The sequence below is a fragment of the Nyctibius grandis genome, chromosome 6, assembly GCF_013368605.1.
Source record: "Nyctibius grandis isolate bNycGra1 chromosome 6, bNycGra1.pri, whole genome shotgun sequence".
Lineage (NCBI taxonomy): Eukaryota > Metazoa > Chordata > Aves > Nyctibiiformes > Nyctibiidae > Nyctibius > Nyctibius grandis.
In genome coordinates this window covers 3,482,016-3,506,611 of record NC_090663.1, presented here as the reverse complement: position 1 = coordinate 3,506,611, position 24,596 = coordinate 3,482,016, and the positions used below count along the sequence as shown (strand labels likewise).

At 46.3% G+C, this 24,596-nt stretch overlaps 1 long non-coding RNA gene across 1 annotated transcript; it reads right to left on the bottom strand.

Moving 5' to 3' along the window:
* Window positions 1-551: 551 nt before the first annotated feature.
* On the bottom strand, window positions 552-21,296 carry LOC137664498 (uncharacterized). The gene is made up of 2 exons (XR_011048340.1): window positions 21,206-21,296; window positions 552-1,015 (listed from the first exon to the last, which is right to left on the bottom strand). It is a non-coding gene; the product is annotated as an uncharacterized lncRNA (long non-coding RNA).
* Between the last annotated feature and the right edge of the window lie 3,300 nt (window positions 21,297-24,596).

Genomic DNA, 24,596 nt, shown 5'->3' with positions numbered 1-24,596 from the left:
GAAAACCTGCCAGGGACAGCACAGCACTTGCAAGAGCTTAACAAAAATGCTGCTGAGGCTTTGTGGAGCATCACCTGTTGGGATATATGGGACATACATATATGTATATATATGTATACACATACACACACACACAAGATAGATGTCTGAGATAGGAAAGGGAAAGGCAAAAGGGAAAAACAAAAGGGGACATAATATGAAAACATTGGATCAATATTTGACAGAAGCTACAGGTGAAAACTGCATATTAGGGAGTTTTGGAAAAGAGATAGAGAATAACCTTGAAAATATCTTCGTACCTCTGAATAAATCTATGATGTATCTGTAGTTTGACTGCTGTCTGCTTTTCTGATTAGCCCAGCTCAGAAAGGATAGAATGGGCTTAGAAAGGGTTCAGAAAAGGTTGACAAAGATGACCAAAGATATGGGACAATTTCCATCCAAAGAACAATTAAATCGAAGGGCACTTTGCTGGAAAACAGGGATGGCTGAGGAAGAACACAATGGAGGTCTATAAAATCAGGAGTGTCAGAGAGAAGACGAATAGTGGATGATTGTTCTCTGTTTTTCTCATAATACAAAAACTAAATTATATCAAATCCATTATCAAAATGAACAAAGTGAGGTAATTCTTCACATGGTGAACACTTAAATGGTGGAACTCATCACCACAAGATATTGCATCTGCCAAAATTCTATAGAGTTAGTACAGCAATTAGGTGCCTTCATGACAGAAAAGTCCATCAAGGGCTGTTGGAAATATTTATACAATCTCTGAGCTGAGAAGTCCCTGAGGCAGCACATGTTGTCAGCTGGGACAAGATTTCAAGGGATATTTCACCGTAGGCTTTTTCTTTCCTTGTATCCCTCACAAAGTTTCCATCAACAGAGAGTGAGGACTCAGCTAGAAGGACACAGGCTCTAAACTGGCACAGCTGTTTGTATGTCCCCTTCGTTTTGATGTTGGATAGATCATCCTTGTCACAGTTAAATTGTTCATTCCTCTGCCTGTAGGCTAAAATGAGAAAATATATAGAAAACTCAAGGTTAGTCGCCAATGTACATTAGATGAACAAGGTCATGCTAGTCTGCCACCACTGTATGCCAGTTCCCACAGGGAAATTTCTGTCACTGAACACCTCTCAAAAATTGAAAACCATCTCCTGAACAGACTGACTTGTTGGATCTTTCCACAGAGGACGGGCTTGTAGCTGGGGTCAAGAGATGCCCAGAGATTTCCCAAGAAACTTCAGCCATCTTATGCAAAGGTTTCAATTTCTTCTCCACGTTCAGACCTCTAACTATCCCATGGAGACACACATCATGCATAGTGACATTAAGGCCCCTGACAAGTAGGTTTGCTTTTCCTAGGTACCTTCAGTGGGATTTAGCTCACAGATTAAGACATCTCCACTCCAATAAGGTGTCCATGTATGAGCCACAAGTTTGAGCATGTTGAGCCACATGTTTGAAATCCATTATGGAGATCTAGAGAAAAAAAAATTATTCCCTGAATATAGTGTTTCATGCCATTTGAGCCATCCTAGGCTATCCAAGTACATGGCCAGGAAACAGGACAGAAAACCTCTTGTGCAAAATTGTCTCAGGAACAGGGCAGAAGGACCTGATCTGTAAGCTGGGAGCAGAAGTAAATGTTAGGCAAAGAATAGACAGAAAGTGAAGGTCTGATCCCCCCTTTTCCCTAGGGGAAAGAGGACACAAGATATTTACTTTGGTTGCACGTATCATCAAAAGTCAGATCAACGCTTGACTTGCAGGATGGACCACACCACCCAGTCCCTACGGCATCCTGGGAGACAGAGGTCTGCCAAGAGGGTGGGAAGGACAAGTCAGAGATAGTAACCCATCTTGAAGTCCCATGAGGCCAGGAAAAGAAAAAGGATTTAGAGCAAAATGTTCAGTTCTGTTCAGTTTAACAAACCAAACATCTAACTTTAAAGATCTCCTGTGTGCAATGCTGGTGGATAATAGATGTCTTGGGGTTTGGAGGGTAGGGTGTAGGCATCAAAAATAATTTTTGTGCATTTTCTGGAAACACTATCTAACATTTATTATGCCCAGCTCTCCAATTTCATTTTCACAACACAGCCTCAAGCAGGACTTTTCATACAGTTCGGAAATTGCTGGACTTTCTGCACTTCTCTCCTTTACCTTCAAAAACACTCACGTAAGACAGAGGCCTGGCCCATGATAGGTCCAGCTGACCAATGTTAAAAGTCACTTAAACCTTAAAGAAAGCGTTTGGGTATTTCACAAAAAGAAATCAAGGCCCAGTCCAGCTCCTGTGATGAATATTTTACTATTCCTTCCTCTAGAGCTCCTACCTTCTGGATGGGAAAAAAAATTCCCTAAGACCTATAGTTGATTCTGAAATCTCATTGAAATCTGACCATAATTAAGCAGCAGTACCACTGCTCAGAGACACAGCATTGCCTGTTTGAACGCCACTGCTGTCTCCTAGCAGACTTATGGTTGCTATAAAGCCTGGTAGAATAACACATGGATCAGAAATTTGAGTTCTGTTGTGGCGGGAGGGTGTTTTTGGAAAGAGAAGGTCCCAAAGCCTAGACCTATCCATGGCCAGGAGGCTTCAGGTGGCACGGGCAGGAGAGGAATACCATTGCAAGAGCCTTTCTCCTTGCTAAATGGAGAGTTTCCATTTCCAGAGTTTCACAGAAGGTGTTTCAAATACAGAAACCTGGCAGGAATGCAAAACAAAAGACTCAAAAAACCCAAAGCCCAGCATACAATGGCTTGAACATGCAAGGCAACACTACAGCTACGTTGAGTTATCACAAAAGCTCTTTGTCATTTACAAGTTGCCTTGACACTAGAATTTCTCAACAAATTATTGGAAAAAGAAGAATGCCCTTGGGTAACTCTGTTTTCATCACAGCAAGGTAGTTTTATGGATTTAAAAGGTTTGCTACCTTGACAGCATTAATGTTAATCTGAGAGTAAATTGCCATTGTTTTATGCATGTTTATTACTAAAGTCTTCAACAGATGATCCACAGTACAAATCCAATTTAACTTTGATTGCTGCGGCACTTTCATTTCCAACCTGTTTTAGGCTTGCAAGTTTAAATGTTGCTTCTCAAAGCTTTAGGGTATGGGGGTTTGGATGGTGTGTAAATATGTTTTTATATAGGTATATATCAATATATATGCATAAATAGATATGTCTATATAGATATACAGAGATACACATAAATATGTATAGATTTTATCCTTCAAATACTTTTTTGTGCTCTCTTGACAAAAGCACTCTTCTGTCTGCGGCTAACTTCATACCCAGGCTGTCCCCCATGTCCTCCTGAGCCAGAAGCTGCTACCCAAAAGCCAGCATATTGAGTGCAGCTGCTGAATAACCATGTGGGTGATGCAGAAATCAGTACTGAGTTTTCTAATATTCCATTACCAAAATCAGTTGCCCAGAAGGGATGTGGATTCTCCATCACTGGAGTTCAGGCAAATATTTGTCTCATGTAGTATTTCAGATAGGACAGATCCTGCTGCAGGTGGTGGGGCAATTTAAGCCTTCTGAGGTTCCTATGAGCCATATCATTCTATATTCTCTACTGTTCCATATGTTCTTCTTCCTAACCTACCTCTGATGAATTTGAAACTGTTTTTTTCAGGTTTTGTGAATTGACCATCTATTGCTGATTGCACTATAGGTATTTACCCCACCTCCAGCTTTTCAAACTGAGCAAGGATGAATGACTCCAGCCTCAAGGTGCACCAGGGGAGGTTTAGATTGGACATTACGAAAAATTTCTTCACGGAAAGGGTTGTCAAGCATTGGAACAGGCTGCCCAGGGAAGTGGTGGAGTCATCATCCCTTGAGGTATTTAAAAGCCGTGTAAATGTGGTGCTGAGGGACATGGGTTAGTGGTGGCCTTGGCAGTGCTGGGTTAACGGTTGGACTCGATGAACTTAAAGGTTCTTTTCCAACCAAACCGATTCTATGATTCTATGACTGTGCTAACAAACTGCCTGTAAAAAGGAATAAACATTCTCCTGCTGATTAATTTATTAGTAGACATGGTTTAGCTTTTCTTTCCAGTCTCTACGTTCTCGTATTAGCCTCTCAATGATCATCCTTCCTCTGGCACAGTGCTATTCCTTCAGCTGAGCCCCTCTCTGCAGACCACATCTACAGCAGTGACCTCTCGGGATCTGGGCAAGCAAGACTCTCATTCAACAGGCAAAAGACTAGTTAACCCACTGGCAGAAAGCTGAGGTTAGGCAAATTAAAATTAAAAGCAGAGTGAGCACAGGGACTAATTAACAACTGGAGCAAATTTCCTTAAAGATGCGAGGAGTTATTGAAATGCAAAACTTGGGAGAGAAGAAAAGAGAGAATTATTTTATAATGCACGCTCTGGCTCAGGAAGAAGTAATAACCTTGATGTAAAAATTTGCTCTCCTGCCCTGCTTGTACAGGAGGTCAGGCTAAATTATCAAAATATGCTGTCTGCCCTTAAAAATAAATGTTTTTCTGCCTGACTTGGCAAATCTTGCTGAGCTTAAAATATTGCCCAAAGACAGCACCTGCTTTGCTGAAAGGAGAAAATACACTATGCTGAGGCATCAGCCGCTGACCCAAAGGAACCTGGACGGAAAGATCTCCTCTCTCCTCTCCTCTCCCCAAGACATTTGTTTATTTCTTACTTTACTTTTAGCATCCATTTTCTTTGCATTACATTTTTCTATCAAGGGCCCCTGCAGCTATTTCTAGCTGATGAAAATTGGCCAGACAAGTTATTTCTTACACTTTTCATTTAGGTATTTATTTTGGAGGGATTTATTAGCAGAGAAAGGAACCGGACTGACAGCCTGGGAGGTCTCTCTCTCTATCTGTCCTCTCTTTAAGCCAAGGAATTGGATTTTCACACTCAGGGCATGTAAAGAAGTGGTCACCAATGGGCCTCAGATGAGTGTTTTTTTCTAATCCCTTTTTTACCCGACCTTTACTTTCAGCCTCCAAATTACCCTGTGGCAGTAATTTCTGTCCGCTGTAGATGGGCTGCCCAGTGCTTCCCCATTTTGAACTCTGACATGAGATGAGTAACTGTTCCCTATCTGTAGATGGGTGTAATTAATTCACGGTTTACAGACCGTCATGTCCACCCTCACCATCTCGTTTCCACTGAAGGAGTCCTATCCTATTTAGTCTATCTGAACATGAAAGTTTTCCAGACTTAATGCTCTCCTTCCCTTGACCTTTTCTAGGTCTGTTATATCCTTTTTGAGAGTGTGTGGCCAAAGTTAACCTCACTATTTCAGTTGTAGTTCCACTAGGGATATCAGTAAGTGCATAACATCATCATGCACAAAACATAATGATATTTTTCTTTATTCTCTATTCTTTTCCTAGTAATTCCTAACATTTTATTGGCCTTTTTCACCATCTCTGAGTGCAGAGCTGAGGATCCCATTTCAGCTATTGACGAAGATTCAGCATCTCTGTCCTGAATGCTAATGACTACTTTTGAGTGCATGACCACCTATGCATAGTTTTTTCCTCATCTACATTATTTTGCATTCATCAGTATTAAATACACCACCTGCTAATCCAACATCATGACATCTCTTCCACAAATATTCACATTTAGCATTAACTTTGACTACCCTGAGTAATGAAGGATTGGCAGTAAACTGTCACCAACCTATTTACACCTTTTCCCAGATCATTTTGGAATACACTGAATATTATGGGACCCAGTACCACCTTAGGGAAATTTCTAATAGCCTTCCTCCACTGTGAGAAATGACTGTTTAATTATACTTGTTTGTTTGATTGTTTCTTCTCTGTTTCTTCCACCAGTTATTAAAGCAGAAGACCTTTTACCTTATCCCGTGACAGCTTAGAGAGATAGGAAGTTTTTCAGGATAGACTGCTGAATATTAGACACTAGAGTGTAAACACTGTGAAACCTTCATAAAAGAAAGCAATATTGACTATATGAGAAAGAGAAGAGGAAGAGTAATGGATGATATCACTTGAGAGGAATTTGCAAAGGCCGTTAGCATATGGATAGAGCGTACAGTATGCGTCACATGCCGACTTCACTAGATCAAATACTTTTTTCCATGGGAGCAATGGACAGCCAACTGCAAAGTAGAAGGGTCCTGTATTTATTTTAAACAAGAAAATGGTGCTTGTGCCAGTGTATTCCTAAAAATACTCTTAGCAGCACAGAAGACAAAATCATGGGCAGTGAACAGATACAACTCAGGCTTTGTATGAATTAGCTTATTCCCATTAATAATTATGAAAAAACAATATCCACAACTGCACTAGGTTACAAATACCTACTGTAGCTTACAAATATTCCAATCCCTAGGTCTCTTCAAGAGCTAGTATCTAATGGAGGGATCAGGTATCAAAATAACTGGAAAAGGATTCAGAATGTCTTCAAATGAAATGGGAAACTCCCAGCTGAGTGCAGAACAAAGGAGAAAAGGCTTCCTGCTCTGCAGCTCACTATGAGAGAGGCTGAAAGGGGAGCTGGATGAACCTCTTGCTTTGAGAGTCTTAGATCAAACAGAGCAGCCAGAATACCATCACTAGTTGAAAAGAAAAGGAAAAAAAAAGTTAAAGGAAAAAAAAAACTTTGCATTTGCATAGGCCATAAATAATTAATCAAGGAGACGAAAACAAAAGTTAAACAAGTATTCTGCTTCCCTATCCAAGGGAGAGATATCTGGGCATTGATCCTCACGCATCAGAGGATCTCTAGATGATGTCCCTAGGATCCACCAGTTTGGGGAGGGTTATCGATTCGCTGGAAGGCCGGGCCACCATGCAAAGGGACCTGGACAAGCAAGTCCAGAGGAGGCCACGGTAGTGGTCAGGAGTATGGAGCATGCACACAAGGAGACGCTAAGGGAGCTGGGTTCATCCACCCTAGAGAAAAGAAGGTTTTAGGTGGGCATCTGGTTGCACTGCTCTAATGGGGTTGCAGGGAAGACAGAGCCAGGCTCCCCTCAGATGCAATGGGCTCAACATTCAACAAGGGAAATTCCCATTAGATACAAAGAAAAAAATATTTCCTCAGAACAGTGCAGCCCTGGACCAGAGGTCCAGAAAGGCTGTGCAGCCTCCATGCTTGGAGATACTTGAAATTAGACTGAATAAGACCCTGAGTAACCTTGAAGTTGGCCTAATGTTGAGCAAAGGGCTGAAATGGAGATGTCCAACCTCATTTACTCCTCAGGCTTATGATTCTGTGGAAAATGGAGCACATATGTGTAAGGATTCCAGCTCTCCCCTTTAGGAGATGCTTTTTTTATAGGCTACCATTTGTGTTGGACTAAATTCCTCTGAGGCTCCAGTGAGAAATGCCATCCTTTTTTCCATGACATGCAGAGCGCAGAGCTTTACCGTGGTCATTTTGTTCTGGAGAGAAGTAACAGGAGGGCATGATTAGAGGCTCTGAATAGCCTTAGAAGAAACTGTTCTTATCAGGCTGCAGAGCAGCCATACATACACCCCTCAAACAGCCTCAGAGTTGGCTGGGCACATTTTTTAAAGACACTTCATTGAGAAACCTTGGCTGCTGTCCAGAATATTAAAAACATAATAAAAAAGTAAAAATGCTCTTCTTCCCTGCTGGTTTTGATTTGTTTATATCAAGTGGAAAACACAGTCCCTGTTGTTTCATTTCAGATGTGTTTTTAAGGTCGGCACACCCTGCACTCCGACGTTGCTCATAAATCATTAATGACCTAAGTTTTCATCACCCGACTTTGTTCTGACTGGTTATAGCTCTTCATTATGTCTGTCCTGTCATCAGAAGGACCAGTGACAAAAAGGGCACTGAGGTCAAGCAATGTACATCCAGGGGAAAGATCTTCCCACCCTGTCACCCCGGTATTTACAGTTTGAGTCTCACCAAGGGGGGTAGCAGGAGAGAGAAGAGGAATCAGTGGTGCACGGCAGGAGCTGGTTGTGACCCATTTCTCCAGGACACCCCACATGGATGACAGCCAACACCTCCCAGAGCCCATGTTTCAGAACTCAGCAGGGTCTGGGAGCCAGGACCCACCACCATTTGGGGGCACAAACAGCATTTGCCCAGATAATGGAGAAATTTAACCAAAAATGCCAGTCTCATTTGGATTTCTCTCAACTCACTCCAAAACAAAAGGCGTGTAAATATCATGAGCTAGAAAAAATTGCTGATGACTGAAAGTGAAATTTGTCATTAAAAGTGGAAAATAAATGGGGTGTACTCAGAAGCACGTAGACACAAAGAGACTGAGTGACTTTTATGCTAACACATCTTCAGCAGACCTCCCCAGTGAATACGTAAAATGGTCTATTTATTGTAATTGAAGTTTATGATAAAAGCACTTTCATATTCTCTATGTATGTACACTGATATTCAGAAAAACTTATTTTGCTCTCCCTTTTTTGTTCCCCGTAAGTTGTCCGCATTCTTTTCTCTTTGGAAAGTGTTGCTTTCAAGCAAGGCAAGCAGAGATATCTGCTCAGCTGTACAAAGGCGGAGGTTGGCTCACGTGGGTACCAAACCTCCATCTTCTTCACTTCAAGAAAGATGTTGAGGTGTTGGAGCGAGTCCAGAGGAGGGCGACCAAGCTGGTGAAGGGTCTGGAGGGTCTGACCTACGAGAAACGGCTGAGGGAGCTGGGGTTGTTTAGCCTGGAGAAGAGGAGGCTCAGAGGTGACCTTAGTGCAGTCTACAACTACCTGAAGGGAGGTTGTAGTGAAGTGGGAGCTGTCCTCTTCTCCCGGGCAACTAGCGATAGGACAAGAGCACACAGCCTCAAGCTTCGCCAAGGGAGGTTCAGGTTGGACATTAGGAAGAATTTCTTCTCAGCAAGGGTCATTAGCCATTGGAATGGGCTGCCCAGGGAGGTGGGGGAGTCACCATCTCTGAAGGTGTTTAAGAAAAGACGGGACATGGCACTTAGTGCCATGGTCTAGTTGACATGGTGGTGTCAGGGCAATGGTTGGACTCGATGATCCCAGAGGGCTCTTCCAACCTGATTGATTCTGTGATTCTGTGATTCTTTGTCCCTGGTCACCTGCGACTGGTGTGACACTGATTCCCTCTTGCTGCTGAGGTGCACGACTTCATTTCTCATGGCCTTCTTCTTCTCTTTATCCTCCTCCTTAATGATGCTGAGCTAAGAAGAAGAAAACTGTTGCAATTACTGAAAGGCTGTTGCTCTGATCTAAAACAGTTGTAGTTCAGTAAAGGCCCAAAATGCAGCACTTAACTGCAAAGCACCCTTATCTAGGGTGGTAAAATCAACTCCAAAGGAAATAAATATAAATCTTACAGTTGTTCTGGTCTGCTGGGAGGTTGCCTGAAAGCAGTCCCATATTAAAGTCCACTGATCCTGTTCTGATCTCTCCTAATGGTTTGTATCTCTCAGTTGTGGCTGGCTCAGATCTCTTTCTAACCAGGAGTGTTATGAACCACATCAGCATCTCCCCTCCTCTCTCTACCCCATTTAAAAATCTTGATCATGGTCAGAACACCCTTCATTCATGCAGGGATGGGAAAACCTTCCCACTCCCAGCTCCCCTTTCCCAGCATGCAGTTTAACCATCACCTCCACCATAGCAAGGACATCTGCTCCAGGCCACCATCCCTCCACCACACCCGCAGTAATGACCTGGAATTCATTAAACTTTGCAAGATTTACAGTCTCCTTGCACCATAGCCCAAGCAACCCATGGGCAAGTAGGGTGAGCAAGCATGGAGACAACCAGCCTACCAAAACCCAAGAGAGATGTGTGACCCTCTGACAGGGGTGATCACATTGGGACTGATCCTGCCTAATCGGGGCCTTTCATAACATGGGCATCACCCTTGGTGATGCTCTCCCCAGTCTTTGTTTCCCATCATCCCCACACTATCTTTTTCTCCAGCTCAAGAGTGAAGGTGACAGAGCACCTCTGGTCTTGCCCTGGCAGATGTGGGTTGAGGCCAGAGGATACAGCAGTGCCAGGATCTGGAAAGCTGCTTCTGTCTCTACTGGACACTTAAGGACCTGCTGAAGACCTAATGTGCCATGGACATCACAAATACCCACCAGATTAAGCCAGAGACGCCCCAGTGTGTTGAGTTCTCTGCCTAGTATTTGGGATTTCAACATTTTGATTGTACTCACATAGAAACATAGAATCATAGAATCTCAAGCTGGGAGGGACCCATAAGGATCATCAAGTCCAGCTCTGTGCCCAAACTCATCAGTGAAGAAAGCTGGGGCATGAAGGGACAAAATTGAGAGCAGATCCACCAGTAAGTGCTCACATCAGAAAAGAAGAGACAGCGAAGTGTAACTTTGCCCTTCTGTGAATGACTCAAAACATGCAGAGAAGTTGTCAAACTTTTCATATGGCTGTTGCTACCAGAGGTTTTGACTTTCTGGAAAAGGGCCAGTGCTTATGAGCAAGCATCTAAAAATCGCATTTGGTGAGAGCAGCAGCACCTCTATGGCTCTGCAGCTCTCAGAAGCAAACAGCCTGTACAGGGGAGACACGGGGCTCCAGGGAGGTTGACATCATCAAGGTCCATCTGGCATTTTTAGATGACAGGCACTGAGAGGAAGGGATGTGAGATAAAAAAACCCACCTCTTTTTGACAGCGGGAGCAGGTCCTGCCGTGCCATGGCCCAGTGAGGTGCTACGTTGATGGCACTGTGGGAAGGCCACGCAGGCCCACTGCCATGCTCGTTAGCCTTCTCTGGAAGGACAGGTGGCCACATAACCTTCTCCAGGAGCTGTTTTCATTTTGAATCTGCAGAACAGCAAGTCCCAGCACACCTGTGGTCTTCTGCATCCTCTGACATCAAACAGTCTGTATTATTTCATAAGCTTTTGCAAAATAACTCCCTTATTTGTGTTGTAAATAATGCAAATGTTTTTTAGTCTCTCCCAGTCCTCAGTTGTCTCTAGGTCCTGGATCCCAGTTACCACCATCTGAGTGACTTTGCCATTAATTTTTGAGGACTGCACATTGATTTTTATGTGAAGGTGTGATCAGTATCAGTGAGCATCTCAGTATTTATAAAAACATACTGGTTTGTTTGCTTTCTTGACTGCAGTTACAGGGTGAAAAGAGGTTTATATTGACCTGTCTGTCCTGATACAGAGATGTCACTCTCGACCAGGCACAAGTCATCTGAGAATCCTGTCCAGCTCAGGATTTGCTTATTTTTCTCCTCTCTTCTCTGTTAGTTTGCATTTTATCAGTGCTTAATTCCTTCTGCTATGGTGACACTAATTCCCTTGGCTTGTTTAGGTGTCTCTGAAGTTCCCCCTTGCTTTTGACTACCTAAATTAGTTCTGTGTCATCAGCAAATTCATCTGCCTCTGTTTCCAAGCCATGTATCAGCACATTAACCAGCACGGCACGCCTGGGACTAAGCACTGAACTGTGACCTTCTGCCATAATTGACCATTTAATCCTCCTCTTTCCTTTCTCCTGGGACAGCAGTAGAGCCACGACAACAGTTTCCCACTCATCCTGTGACCCCTTAGCCCCCTCAGGAGGCTCTTTAGTCTGACCTTCTTAGAGACCTTCTGGGTATCCAAATGAACCATGTCTACCGAGTCTCCTTCATCCACAGTTTTCCTGACACGGTCATTGAGTTGCAACCCCTCTGTGAGACTTTTCTTTTCTGCGCCATGCTGGGTCCATGCTCTCCTGTCGTGAGCTATCTCCCTGAAACTTCATTATCCTGCTTTTAAATGCCATGTCAAACTATTTTCCCCAGGACATGTGTAAGTAGGGATGAACTGTAATTCTCCCAATCTCACCTTAAGGCTTTTTGAATATAAATGTAACCTTCCCTATATCCCAGTCCTTGCTTCTTTTCCTCAGTAAGACAATCCAGTCCTATTTCAATTGCTTAAAAACGCCTGCCCAGGCAATCTGGACCCCTGGGAAAGGCCTCCTGAGACAAGCTGTGGATGTTTGCGGTTCATGGGTGGGTTTCTCTCTGATGGTCACAGAATCAACCAGGTTGGAAGAGCCCTCTGGGATCATCGAGTCCAACCATTGCCCTGATACCACCATGTCAACTAGACCATGGCACTAAGTGCCATGTCCAGTCTTTTCTTAAACACCTCCAGAGATGGTGACTCCACCACCTCCCTGGGCAGCCCCTTCCAATGGCTAATGACCCTTTCTGAGAAGAAATGCTTCCTAATGTCCAACCTGAACCTCCCCTGGCGAAGCTTGAGGCTGTGTCCTCTTGTCCTATCGCTAGTTGCCTGGGAGAAGAGGCTGACTCCCACTCCGCTACAACCTCCCTTCAGGTAGTTGTAGACTGCAATAAACTGCAGGCAGGCAGGTCTACAGGGCAGATACCTGACATGCTCGCTTCATCTACATTTAACCCCAAAACTAAAACTGCAAGGTCTACCAAGCAGAGAGACCCAAGTGTGAGCCAGCTCATCTCTGGAAACCATGCTGAAACATTAGCATGGGGCGATGCTTCAGCTAATAGTCCTTCAGGGGGAGATCAAAAAGAGACTGCAAGCACCATTTGGAGAGTTGTCTTCCTTCTCAGCCTCCTCCCTTTCTGTTGAAGCCCAGGGAGTGTCAGAGGAGTCACAGTTTTGTACACCCTCCACCTCCAGCACGCACCCCACTCACACATGCATTTGGATTTAAGATGTACGTGTTCTCCAATCACTCTTCTCTGTTTCTGCAGAGGGACTCCCAGCACCAGAGGAACCTCTCAGTTTATATACGGTCCATGTGTTCCACCTTCCATACAGAAACAGGATCAGGTGCTTTACTGTGAGCTTCTGTAATGAAACCATTCCTGTATCTGGGGCTTGGCTTTGAAAACTTCCACAGATAATTCCTGTTCTATGTCCTTGGTTCAACGGGGTTTCTGCCCAGCAAACATGAAGGGCTGGGTAAGCCAGAAAGAACACGTAGTACAAGGGAAGCATGGGAAGTGTATAAGAAAATCAGAATTTGCTGGGCAGAGTTTGAAGTTTTGCTATATCGCAGAAGACAGATAATCATTGGATTAGCTCCTAAGTGTCTATATGATGTGGAGCCATTAGCAACCAGCTACCCCCAATATCCTGAAGTCATCTTGAGCCTTTCCCTTATCATTAATGGGCTTTGAATGAGGCCCCGGGTTCTTTGACTTGCATCCCAGCGTAAAATATCAAGTTTTTCCTGCTTATGTTTTCTTCTTTTTTTTTTTAAAGCTGTCAAAACCCGAGTGCTTTACCCATTGTCAGCCACTTGGTGTTATGTTGGAAAAGCATCCCTATAAGTGTGCCCACAACACAGGGGCAGTTCAGCACTGGGCAGAGAGCAGCCTTCAGAGGAGGGAGCTGCTGGAAACCTCCTAAAATCCACCCCTTCTTCAAAAAAATACATTTCAGTAGGTCTCCTTACGGAGGTTTTCCACCTAACACTGGGTGTTTGTCCTCATCTCTCTCTTCTCTCCTCCTGTGGCCCCAGTCAGAGTTTCTCCTCTCTCCAGATGGACCAGACAGACTTTTTAGTAGGGGCTGTAGTGATAGGACAAGGGGTAATGGTCTTAAACTAAAAGAGGGGAGATTCAGACTAGATATAAGGAAGAAATATTTTACGATGAGGGTGGTGAAACCCTGGCATAGGTTGCCCAGAAAGGTTATAGATGCCCCATCCCTGGAAACAGTCAAGGACAGGTTGGATGGGGCTCTGAGCAACATGATCTAGTTGGAGATGTCCCTGCTCATTGCAGGAGGCTGGACTAGATGATCCTTAAAGGTCCCTTCCAACCCAAACCATGCCATGATTCTGTGATTCTATGACCAAAGCAGCCCACACCAAACCAAGGGGCAAGAGTGCAGCTGTACATGGCATGAGGAGAAGGGAACAGTGAAAGCAGTCTTATCTGCCCTGTTGTTGTGCAGGTCAGCTACCTCCTGTGCCACAAGGTCATGGTCCCACAGGAAAAAAACCCCTGAATCCAAATACTGTTTCAATGTGTTTAGCAACCCTGATGGGTTTCTCTCTTCTTTGTGACTGCCACACTTGCAGACTTGGTATTTTCCTGCTCAGATAAATATTCCTATGCCTTTCAAGCACGGTTATGCTCTGCCTTAGTCACAGCCTGAGAGACAAAAGCCACATTGACAGTCATTCACTGTAACTCCATGCCATCCCCTGCTCCTAGGAGGTCTGCCCGATACTCAGGTCAGCTTTGCTCTCAGGACTCTGACAGAAAGGGAACATGGGACTGAAGACAATGGAGGCATCCCATCTGCACAGCCCTACCCGCAGTGTGCAACCCTCCCCAGCACTTGCAGGAAGGGCCTGATCCGGTTCCCATTCAGATGACTGGAGGCAGCGTACTTGGCAAGATACATTGGGGTGCAACAGGAGGACCAAGATGGAGACATAATTTTTTACCAAAATCACAAGGCAGCTTTTGGTACCTCCCACCATCCAATTTTTGATAAACAACTGCCTCCTCAGGCTGATCTTCCTAAGCTGAAGGGCTGCTCTGCATCCAGCACTGAGTCAGGAACAAGCCACAAAAGAAAAGTCTTCAGAAGACGTGGCCATCTACCTTCAGGTCAAAGGACTGAAACACAGTGAAAAACATCTGCCCTTATACCATACACTTCCATGGTGATGAAAAATGGCATTTCGTAGAATCATAGAATGGTTTGGGTTGGAAGGGACCTTAAAGACCATCTAGTTCCAACTCCCCTGCCATGGGTAGGGACACCTTCCACCAGACCAGGTTGCTCCAAGCCCCATCCAACCTGGCCTTGAACACTGCCAGGGAGGGGGCAGACACAGCTTCTCTGGGCAACCTGGGCCAGAGTTTCACCACCCTCACAGGAAAGAATTTCTTCCTGATGTCTAATCTAAATGTCCCCTCTTTCAGTTTAAAACCATTACCCCTCATCCTATCACTACATCTTCCTGGTGTTATTTACATCCAGCAACTAGCGTGCTTGGGACTGTCTTCAGAGCACCTGTCTCTTGAAGATCTCTTCCAAAATCACGTCCTTTCCCCTTTCTCTCTAGATTTTCTTGTTATTTGCTCTCTCTTTCTCCTTACCCTCAGAGGAACTCCTTCCTGTGTCCCCTGGATGGACTGTTCAGTGGATTGGCTGCATCCATCCTGCTCCAAATCCTCCAGTAAAAGGGAACCTACATCAAACCAGGATCAATTGAGGTGGGTCACTGTAGGCTGAGAAGAACATGTCTCAGCTCTCCTCAGAGGAGGGGTGAGTGGTGATGAGCCTTGCTTGGCTCAGCAAATCTCCTTCTCTCCCACTCTTGCATTTCCCAGTGGAAGTATTTGTCCTGGAGCAACAGGCGTGGCTGGAGTGACGCTACCACATAGCAAGGACATGACACCGTGCACAGGCTGGAGGGAGTAGGAAGGAGGGTGGAGAGAGCAGGGCTAGAGCGAGCTTTGGGAAGGGATCCTGCTGGAAAATGAGTTCTGAGCTAGTCTGGTGAGTTCAAGGTCACGCAGCCACTTTACAAAGTCCACTGCATGGACAGCCTAGGCTTAGGAGAGCCCTGGGAATGAAAATCATTGTAATTTTATATAAATAAAAATACATACATATAGAGATAATATATATTCTTATATAGATAACATATATTTTTATTTATCTATATTTACCAAGAGTTTTCTGTTCAAGCAAATAAAACTGTGACTCAGCTGCAGTGACAACTGCATACAGGTCCAGCTGATTTAAGGGGCATTTTATCCAAATCCACCCTTTCCACCTGCCTCTGACCTGTCGTTATCTATTCCAGCTCTCTCCCTACCCTGCTGCTTCTCATTTGTGTGCAGATTATCCGAGAGGACAAGTTACCTGAAAGTGGGGATACCTTAGCACCTCTTTTTATGACGTGGGGCTCTGTGCTGTATTTCAAATGTAGATTTTTCCATCTGAAAACGTGGTCCTATGAGGTGCAGGACAGAAGTGGGCTTTACCAGAAGAGCTATCCCTTGCTAAGAATACCACACAGAACACACCGACTGCATCATCTCCAGACGCAATTCAGGCAGCAGAGACAGTTGGCCTAAAATTAATCCTTGTCTGAAAAGGTATTACAGTAAAAAGCTGTCATTCCTCCGTCCTGATTGTGCTGAAAGCCTGGCCCACTTAGAGCCGATTGTGGCAGCAGGCAGCTTGATATTCCTATTCTTTGGGGATGGGAAAGTTTTTTCCTGTTTAAAAGTCGCAGCAGAAAGGTTTCCGTGGGCTCAGCATCATGAAACGGCCGTGGAGAACCTCCCAGCCCTTCCCAGCAGTCCCATCAGAAGGCTGCTACACGGAAATTAAACCGGTGTTTTAATTGAAAGGGCAACAGAAATTAGAGCATCAAACCTTAGTTTGTTCATTGGGGGGCATTTTTAAGATGCAAAAGGGATGGTCTGCTTGGGAGGGGGGAGACAGGGCACTAAATGCTCCTGTTTGTGTACAGATGAGTCCCACAGCCCTCCCGTAATGAAGATGGTGGATAAACACACCCTCAGCAGAGGAGCTGTTGAGTTTTTCAGATGAAACGACACAAAAAAGGGCACTGTGGTAGGTTTCTTTTCAAAATGAAACAGAGCTGAACCTTTTCAGCAGGTTGTCCCTAAGCCTGGGCAGAGAAGGGAGGTATCAGGGTCTGACAGAGACCTGGTGTGATGGAAGAGCAGGATGGGGTGCAACCAGCCCCATGCACAGGGACCAACACGCATGAGCATGAGCATGTGCTTGTGCTTGTGACAATGGCAGCCATGTGTCACATGTAGACTGGTGATGGGACATTGCTAAAAGACAGGACCTGAGTACAACTCATGTAGGCTACAACTCCTTCCCTCTCCACACTGGAGGGTCCTCAGGAGAGATGGTGCCAGGGAATGAGGTATGCACCGAGTAACTGCTCTGACAGGCCAAATTCAGCCTCTGGAGTGGCCACCCCAAAACAGACATCCTCAAACAGGGGTCTGGGTCTATCCTTACACCAACAGCTCCAGTTCAGGCTGTGAGTCTGCTTGCAGAGCAATCCAAGGGTCCATGGACCATCTCAGGGAGACATCAACAGAAACTCACTGCCAAGCTAAGGACCACCCTCCTGGACCATGACCCCTCAGCAGAAACTTCACTGAGAGCAGGAAGTGATGCAGGAGTAGAGATCCCATGACGAGATGGATTCTCCTGCTCAGCCGTGAGTGGTGGCACCCAACAAAAGGATGCAAACTGGCAATAAAGAAGAAGAACAGCCCAAAAAAAGGTCCTTGCTTAGGGTCCTTTTTGTGACTGCAAATTGAACCAAGATCCAGTGCAGCCATGTCTCTGCTGTGAGGCCAAAATACCCTTTGTACGATTCTCCATGACAGCTGTGAGGGTCAACTGCTGTCATCCCCTTGAGCACTGCAGCATCCAGAAACACGAGCAAGGTAACACAAGGTCACTGGCTCAACTAGCAGACGTCCCTCTGTGACTGCTGGTGGTTCATATACACAGAGGTTAGCAAGGAGCAGGCAGGCATGGCCCACGTCAGAGAGGGCAGCAATGTGGGACTGGACAGGAGCACAGCTCCTGGCATGTATAAGTCTCTTGTCTTCCTACCACGCAGGAGCACTATGGTTGTCATCACAAAAGCAGGTAAAAAATGAAACCTGTGTCCACCTAGGAAACAGCAGCGTGACCAGGAATAAGCAATGATTTCTGGGCATATTTATGAGCACAAGCATGTCCAGGTGTTATCAAGATGGTCTGAACATCCCCAGGTCAGGGAGGAAGCACCAGTTTGGCGTGCTTACCTCTAAGCAGGTAATTCAGAGTTTCCAGCTGTGCTTTACATGAAGTGAGCCAGGGCAGGAAAGGAGAGGTTTTGTGCTGATGTCCCTGTACCAAAGTTTCCTGGAGATCTAAGGCCCTCAGCTGGTGAATCTTAGCACAGCACTACCGCAGACATTGGCACATCCACGTTCCCATCAGCAGGATGGTTGCGTGCCCTCTCTCCTTGCTCTGCTGTCATCCCCTGCACCCAACCATGTCACCCATGATGGCCACAAACCCTCCCCTGAACCTCCGCCAAATCCTCCCACGTTCCTGGCATCCCACCAGCTCAGTCCTCACCCGCTGCCCAGCCAAATGCGATATATTTAGCTCTGCTAATTTATTTCTTTTTTAATTTCTACCCTTATAAATCAACTTCTCCAGCCCCTGAATCACTGCCTCTGATGTTGCCTTTCCATTAGGCAACATTCATTTGCCAAATGCCTTGCAGATCACCCTCTGGTAGCCACCCTGGCCGGGGCCACACTGCCCATGATAAAACCAGCGCTGTTCCTTCTCCTCTGAATATAATTGCTCATTTTACTGCTGCTCTCACACTCGCATCACTCACCTTACAGATACCCGAAGCAACCCATCCTGCCATGAAGCTGCCAGGCTAACCAGGGTTAGAAAATCTCTCTCAGTGCTTCATGAAGGATTATTTTTTTTCCCCCCATTGGACAAAGCTGGAGTTGCTGGGATCCAAAAGTCCTTTGCTTGGGCCAGTTTCATGCCAGTTGCTCAAGCTTTGTGGCCTGTCTCTCTAATGACATGTCACCAGTACCTGCCCATGAGAAGGGAGGCCAGTCCATGTGGTGGCCAGCCCATGACCATGTGTGACCAGCTTTCCTTGTAGGTCAGCAAGGGACTGTAGTAAGGGAAGAGGGTGGGAGGAGAGAGGGAGATCCTGGAAGGTGCTGAGCTCTCACACGTCCCTGCAACTCACGGAAATCCTCCGTCTTCAGCACATCACTGTTGGACCTTCATGCAGGTTCTGATTAATTACTGTTATTTCTACAAGGGGACATCCAAAGCCCCTGGGGGGCAGAGGCTCATGTGGCAGCTGCTAGTCATGCAGTGATGCTGACCTTGAAGCTCATGTGGGCCAAGCAGATATGAAGCAGGTGGTCTGCTACGGAATCACAGAATCACATCATGGTTTGGGTTGGAAGGGACCTTAAAGACCACCTAGTTCCAACCCCCCTGCCATGGGCACAGACACCTTCCACCAGACCAAGTTGCTCCAAGCCCCATCCAACCTGGCCTTGAACACTGCCAGGGAGGGGGCAGCCACAGCTTCTCTGGGCAACCTGGGCCAGTGTCTTGCCACCCTCACAGCAAAGAATTTCTTCGTAAGATCTAATCTAAATCTCCCCTCTTTCATTTTAAAACCGTTCCCCCTCGTCCTGTCACTCCATGCCCTTGTAAAAAGTCCCTCTCCAGCTTTTCTGTAGCCCCTTCAGGTACTGGAAGGTGCTCTAAGGTCTCCCTGGAGCCTTCTCTTCTCCAGGCTGAACATCCCCAGCTCTCCCAGCCTGTCTCCATAGCAGAGGTGCTCCAGCCCTCCACGCCACTGCCCAAGACACCAAGTAATCAGCACTAGGTCTCCCAGGGAGCCTGAAGCATGGCCAAAAATCTCACACACATACGCACACAGACGCACTCTGATAGATGGGAGATCATCCAGCTTCTTCCATCTACCTCCCACAGCTCCTGTCAGCCCTGGCAATGTCCCAGGCACCCCAGGGCATCCCAGGTTATTAAGCTCTTCAAATCCATTGAAGAGAAACAAAACTCACTGATAAACAACCTGCTCCCTGGATAGTGTCTGTGCTCACCCCTTGGGGCTCCCATCTCTTCTACTTTCCTCACACACACGTGTGTATGTACGCATCTATTTCTTAGAGCATATTAATTTTTAATATTTCTAGACAAGATTTTGCTGCCACGAGATGGCAGCATAAAATCACCTTTGTGTTCACATCGCACAAGGACACCACGCCAAGGAGAAGCCAATGGTCTCACCTCAGCTATGGCCACAGGAGGAGAAAATATCCAACCCCACCAAGTGCAGAGCCAGGACCCACCTTTTTTATCACTTAACCATCTGCAATTTCAGCATCCACCCCCTGCAAGCACTTCTGTTTTGATGGGTTTGTCCATCTTTCAGACACTCATCTAGTAACTCCGAGGTGACTGATAAGCCTGGTTTGGACACCCAGTATCCAAACCAAGGTGCTGGAGAAGGGGTTTGATGTGCTCAGGGGTGTTAGTCGTTGCAGGTGAGGCAAACAAAGCCCACGGGCATTAATGTGCTGAACTTTGGGCAGATCGGTCCTGAGGGCACGCAGCAGAATGCTGAAACTCTTACTGTTTTGGGGTTTTTTTCTTCCTTTTTCTGGCTTTTCATCTCCATGCAGGACAAAGCCTCTGGAAGAGGGGATGTTTGGGCTGAGAAAGAGGAGACGAAGGCTGCAGCGATCCCTGAGCAGCAGCAAAACCAGAGGAATATGCACAAGCCAAGGCAGTGACACGGTATGGTCAGACACAGAGGTACAGCCCAAGCTGCTGCCATTCCCTCCTGTCCCCTCCCCTAATTCCTGCTACATGTCTGGGTATCTCCCAGGGAGTCCTGGTCTCCTTTTCTGCTTTGGGTCTGTGTTTGCTACTGCAAAGAAATCAGCACCAGGGAAATTTCCTGGGCACCAAACACCATCCTTCTCACTATTATATAATTATCATCCTCTGGTACAGCCTGGCTTGTGCCCACTTGCACAGTTAGGAGACCAGCACGGGTCCTGGGGGCAAGAGGGAAAGGGCTGAACACTGCAAACATCCTCAGCCCTGTGCCAGAAAATCATGCTGGGACACTTAAACATGCTGGTGCAGATGCAGTCTCGATGGTCTCCTCTGTGCCTGGCAGCACAGACAACAGTGTCCACTTAGTGCCACCAACTCAGGCTTAACCATGCAATGACACTGAAGGGGTTCTCTGCTCACCACAGATTGGGAACAATTTGTGCAAGGAGGGACGTTAAGCCAAAAGCCAGGACCTGGCCCGTACTACCACCCCCCTCCTGGTGCAAGAGCAGCTTTGAGCACTCACTTCAACTTTTCAAACAACCCCCTTTTCAAAGCATTTCTTGCTACCAAGGTCAAGCATCAGCCAGGAGATGGGCAGACGAGGACAGACATGCACGTTCCTCCATGGCACCACCACCCACAGGGCTTCGGGGACCCACCTCTCCCAGCACCCTGCCTTCCCCACCCACTGCTTTCCCAACGCAGCCAGCCAGGAGGAGCTCTCTCTAATTACTTCTGGGTAATTAGGTGCCTCTTACCGTCACAACACCCATGTCTGCTTCGTACTAACCTTCGTCCTACTGATGAGTCCTTGGTGGACACAGCTGGAGAGAAGATGCTGCAGGTTTTGGAGAAGGAAGAGCGGGGGGGGGGTCACACAAGCGGTCGCAGAGCCCCTGGTGATGCCACCTCTCCTTGTCACATGCTCAAGGTGGCCTTTGCTGCTAATTTTAAGTACCTCTTGGTAAACAATTGCTAAATTTAGTGCCTCTGAGAGAAACACGAGCCTGGTTTTAAAGGCCGGACTGCTGGTGACGAAGGCAAAGGAGTGAAGGGGCGAAGTGCGATTGCCCTGCAAGATTTTTCTGGTGGGGAAGGGAGACATCAACTTGAAGCCCCCATATCAAGGGAGCATGAAAACCACCACCAGGCCAGGAGGTGTGAAGCTTCAGTCCAGCCTTCAGCACCATCCCTCACCTCTCCTCCTTCACCGACCTGCCCACGCACAGGTTTGCAGTTCACAGGCAAAGCAAAACCCCAGCAAAGAGGGGAATTGTGCCCCAACTCGCAGCAGGACCAGCCCTCCCCATCCCCTGAGGGCTCCCGAACAACTGCCTGCGCATCCCTCTTCCTCGGGAGCTGCCTGTTTGCACGTCCAGCTGTTTGTGTCCAGCAGTTCTTGGCACTGCAAGCTCTGCTGGGTTGCACAAGGGGTAGCAACACCGCAGCGTGTTGCGTCGGCAGGAGGAATGCTTTGGGTTGCTCAACCTCTCCAGGCAAAGGCAGGTCCGTGGAACTGGGTGACAAGAGCAGGACAACACCGCTTGCTCGTGGGGTGCACACCAGGACCCAAGGCTGAATGACACAGAGAAACAAGCCCTGGAGAGAAGCTCCTTTATTAAAAGCCAGGGTCCTGGGACATTCAAATCTGAACATGTCTTGAGACACATCAACTGAGCACTGACGTAGATCCCTACTTAGGAAAACCAGACACCACCATCATATTGTCTGCATAAAGCAGAAGAAGGAGCTTTGAAACCCCGATTCCCAGCATAGCAGCTTTCCTTGGGTATCCCATGATAAAGAAGCCACAGGAGAAAGCAACCCTTTAGCTTCTCCTAGGTCACAGCCTGATATGCCTAAAGGATTCGGTTTTCTCCTGTGCTTCCACTTTGCAATAGATCTGGCTGCTGGGAAATCAGCTCTGGCTCCTTGAGGTTAAGCTCTGGCAAAAGCTGAGTGATTGAAGCTGGACAGATGTTTTATCTTTTGTTCAACTCAAGCATGCTGCGCTCTCTTCCCACAGCACAACTCTCTCTCAACTCAGTAACATCGTGAAAAGGGCTTTACTTCTGAGATAAAATGGGAGAAAAACATCATAGGGTCAATGTACTGCAGTAATTTCCAGCTTTCCAGCAGCCAGGAAGGCATCCCAGCTCCACACAACAGCAGAGGATTAGCACAGCTTAGCTGAGGTTGGAGAGAGTCAGTCAAAGATGGTGCCTCCTCTCCAGATATCTATGGTGGGAGGCACTGACTCACCCTCTGGAGAGGTTTCCCCCCACCCTCTCAGTCCCTTTCCATCTGTTGTCTCCAAAAGGACCCTCTGTAACTCATTTATCAACTGGTCATCCCACTTCTAAGTAGCTGCAGCGAAGCAATGTGACTCCCACCCCAGATGCTTCGTAGAAAAGCACAAAGAGAGTAAGCACACTTCACATGGGCAGGAGATGCCAAAACAGACACGTTCTTCACTCCTTGCATGAACCCTTGGCCAGCAGCCAGTCAGAGGGATTAACGAAACACAGAGAGATAAGGCAGCAGCTCAACACATGTCTTCTTCATCCTGAAACCTTTTTTATTTTTGGATAAACACTGTTTAGACATTTTAAAACTATGCTGATGTCTACATTTTGTTCACTTGACTTCAAAAAAAGAACAGGATTTATATCTCCAAGGAAAAAAAATGTTTTTTTTCTCATTCCAGAAGGCACCTTTCACAAGGCCAACAAAAACTTGCTAGTTACTAACATCTGTGCCTACCGACACACATCTGCACAGCTCAGGGGCTGCTTAGGTTGGAGGAGAGTGGTCCTCTTAAGCTGGAAGACAGGCAATTAAAGCATAAGTCAACAAATGGACTCATTAACAAGGAGGTACATTGTACACAAGTCCTCACAGAAGCTGTTAACCCAGGGGAAGGGCAGAGCCAGACATGACTCGGGTTGAACACCCACCCCTGCAGGGAGGACAGCCTGAAGGTGGGGTCCAAAAGCAAAAAGCTGAGCTTCAAACCCTCACGCTACAAAGCCTCCTAGCAAGAAGGTGTCCTCTGAGGATTCAAGTGTGAGCCCAAAGCATGAAGTGCCACTCTCAGAAGCAAGCTGTTGGCCTCGATGCACCATGCTCATAATGTCCCTGCCCGATGGTGCAGAAGACACACACACATCCACGTTTGGCATTTGTTGTAGCGGCACTGAGCGCTGCTAAACTGGGTGAAGGCTCAAACCCACACAGTTCAGGGGATCCCAAACCCTGAGGACTGGTGAAGGCTGCACGTTTCCTGACTCTACACCCAACTCCTCTTCAGGACATCCTGGAAGTTGGCACAGCGGCCATTGGGCTTATGGTTTATCGAAGAAACAGATGTCACAGCAAATAGTTGCCTACACAATCAGGGAACTCTTTGAGGGAAACAAATCACGCACACAAACACACATACACATACGTTTCACTGACTAAAACTAGAACCCATTTTAAAAATAAGTTTCTTTTCAGGAAGCCTCTTTGGGTCAGTGGAGAATTCTCTCACTAAATGAGGGGCAGCTTGAATACAGCACACAGTTTCCCGTTTACCACAGTCCTGTTAGCTCTTCACTAACTAGACCTCTTTGGTCCAGACAATGTTGCTGGAACAGGAAAACACCAGTTCTGAGAGATTCTTCCATACAAACGCCATTTATGGGATGTATTTCTGACACCGTGTAATCAGAGTTGTTTTACGGACCGCTATAGGTGATTACCTTAAGGCTCCACTGGGAATCAGTTTGTCTCTCCACCCAGAAGGGAAGTTTTATCGTGGATGCCTCCCCAAAAGTTTAAGTGGTACACATTAGGATGGGTTTCTTGGGTTATCTTTATTCATTCACCCCAAGTTAATTTCCAAAGATTTTTCTTGTTAACTTCCCCTTTTTAATCAATTTTATTTCTAGCCATTTTTTCAAGCGCATCTGAATGAACTTACAAGCAGTTCTGCTCGGTCATTGCAAAAGGTGTCACTGCCAGAGGTGCTCTTCAGATGAGGATGCGCTCTCCAGATCACACAAGGAGGAGCTGGCAGGCTCCTAACCAAACCTTGCCAGGCATTCCTTATCCTTGGCACCGCTGTTTAGTCTTCTCACGGTTCAGCAGCATTGGCCTCTCTGCCCAAAATGTGGAGGAGAAACTGCTTCCACCCAAGC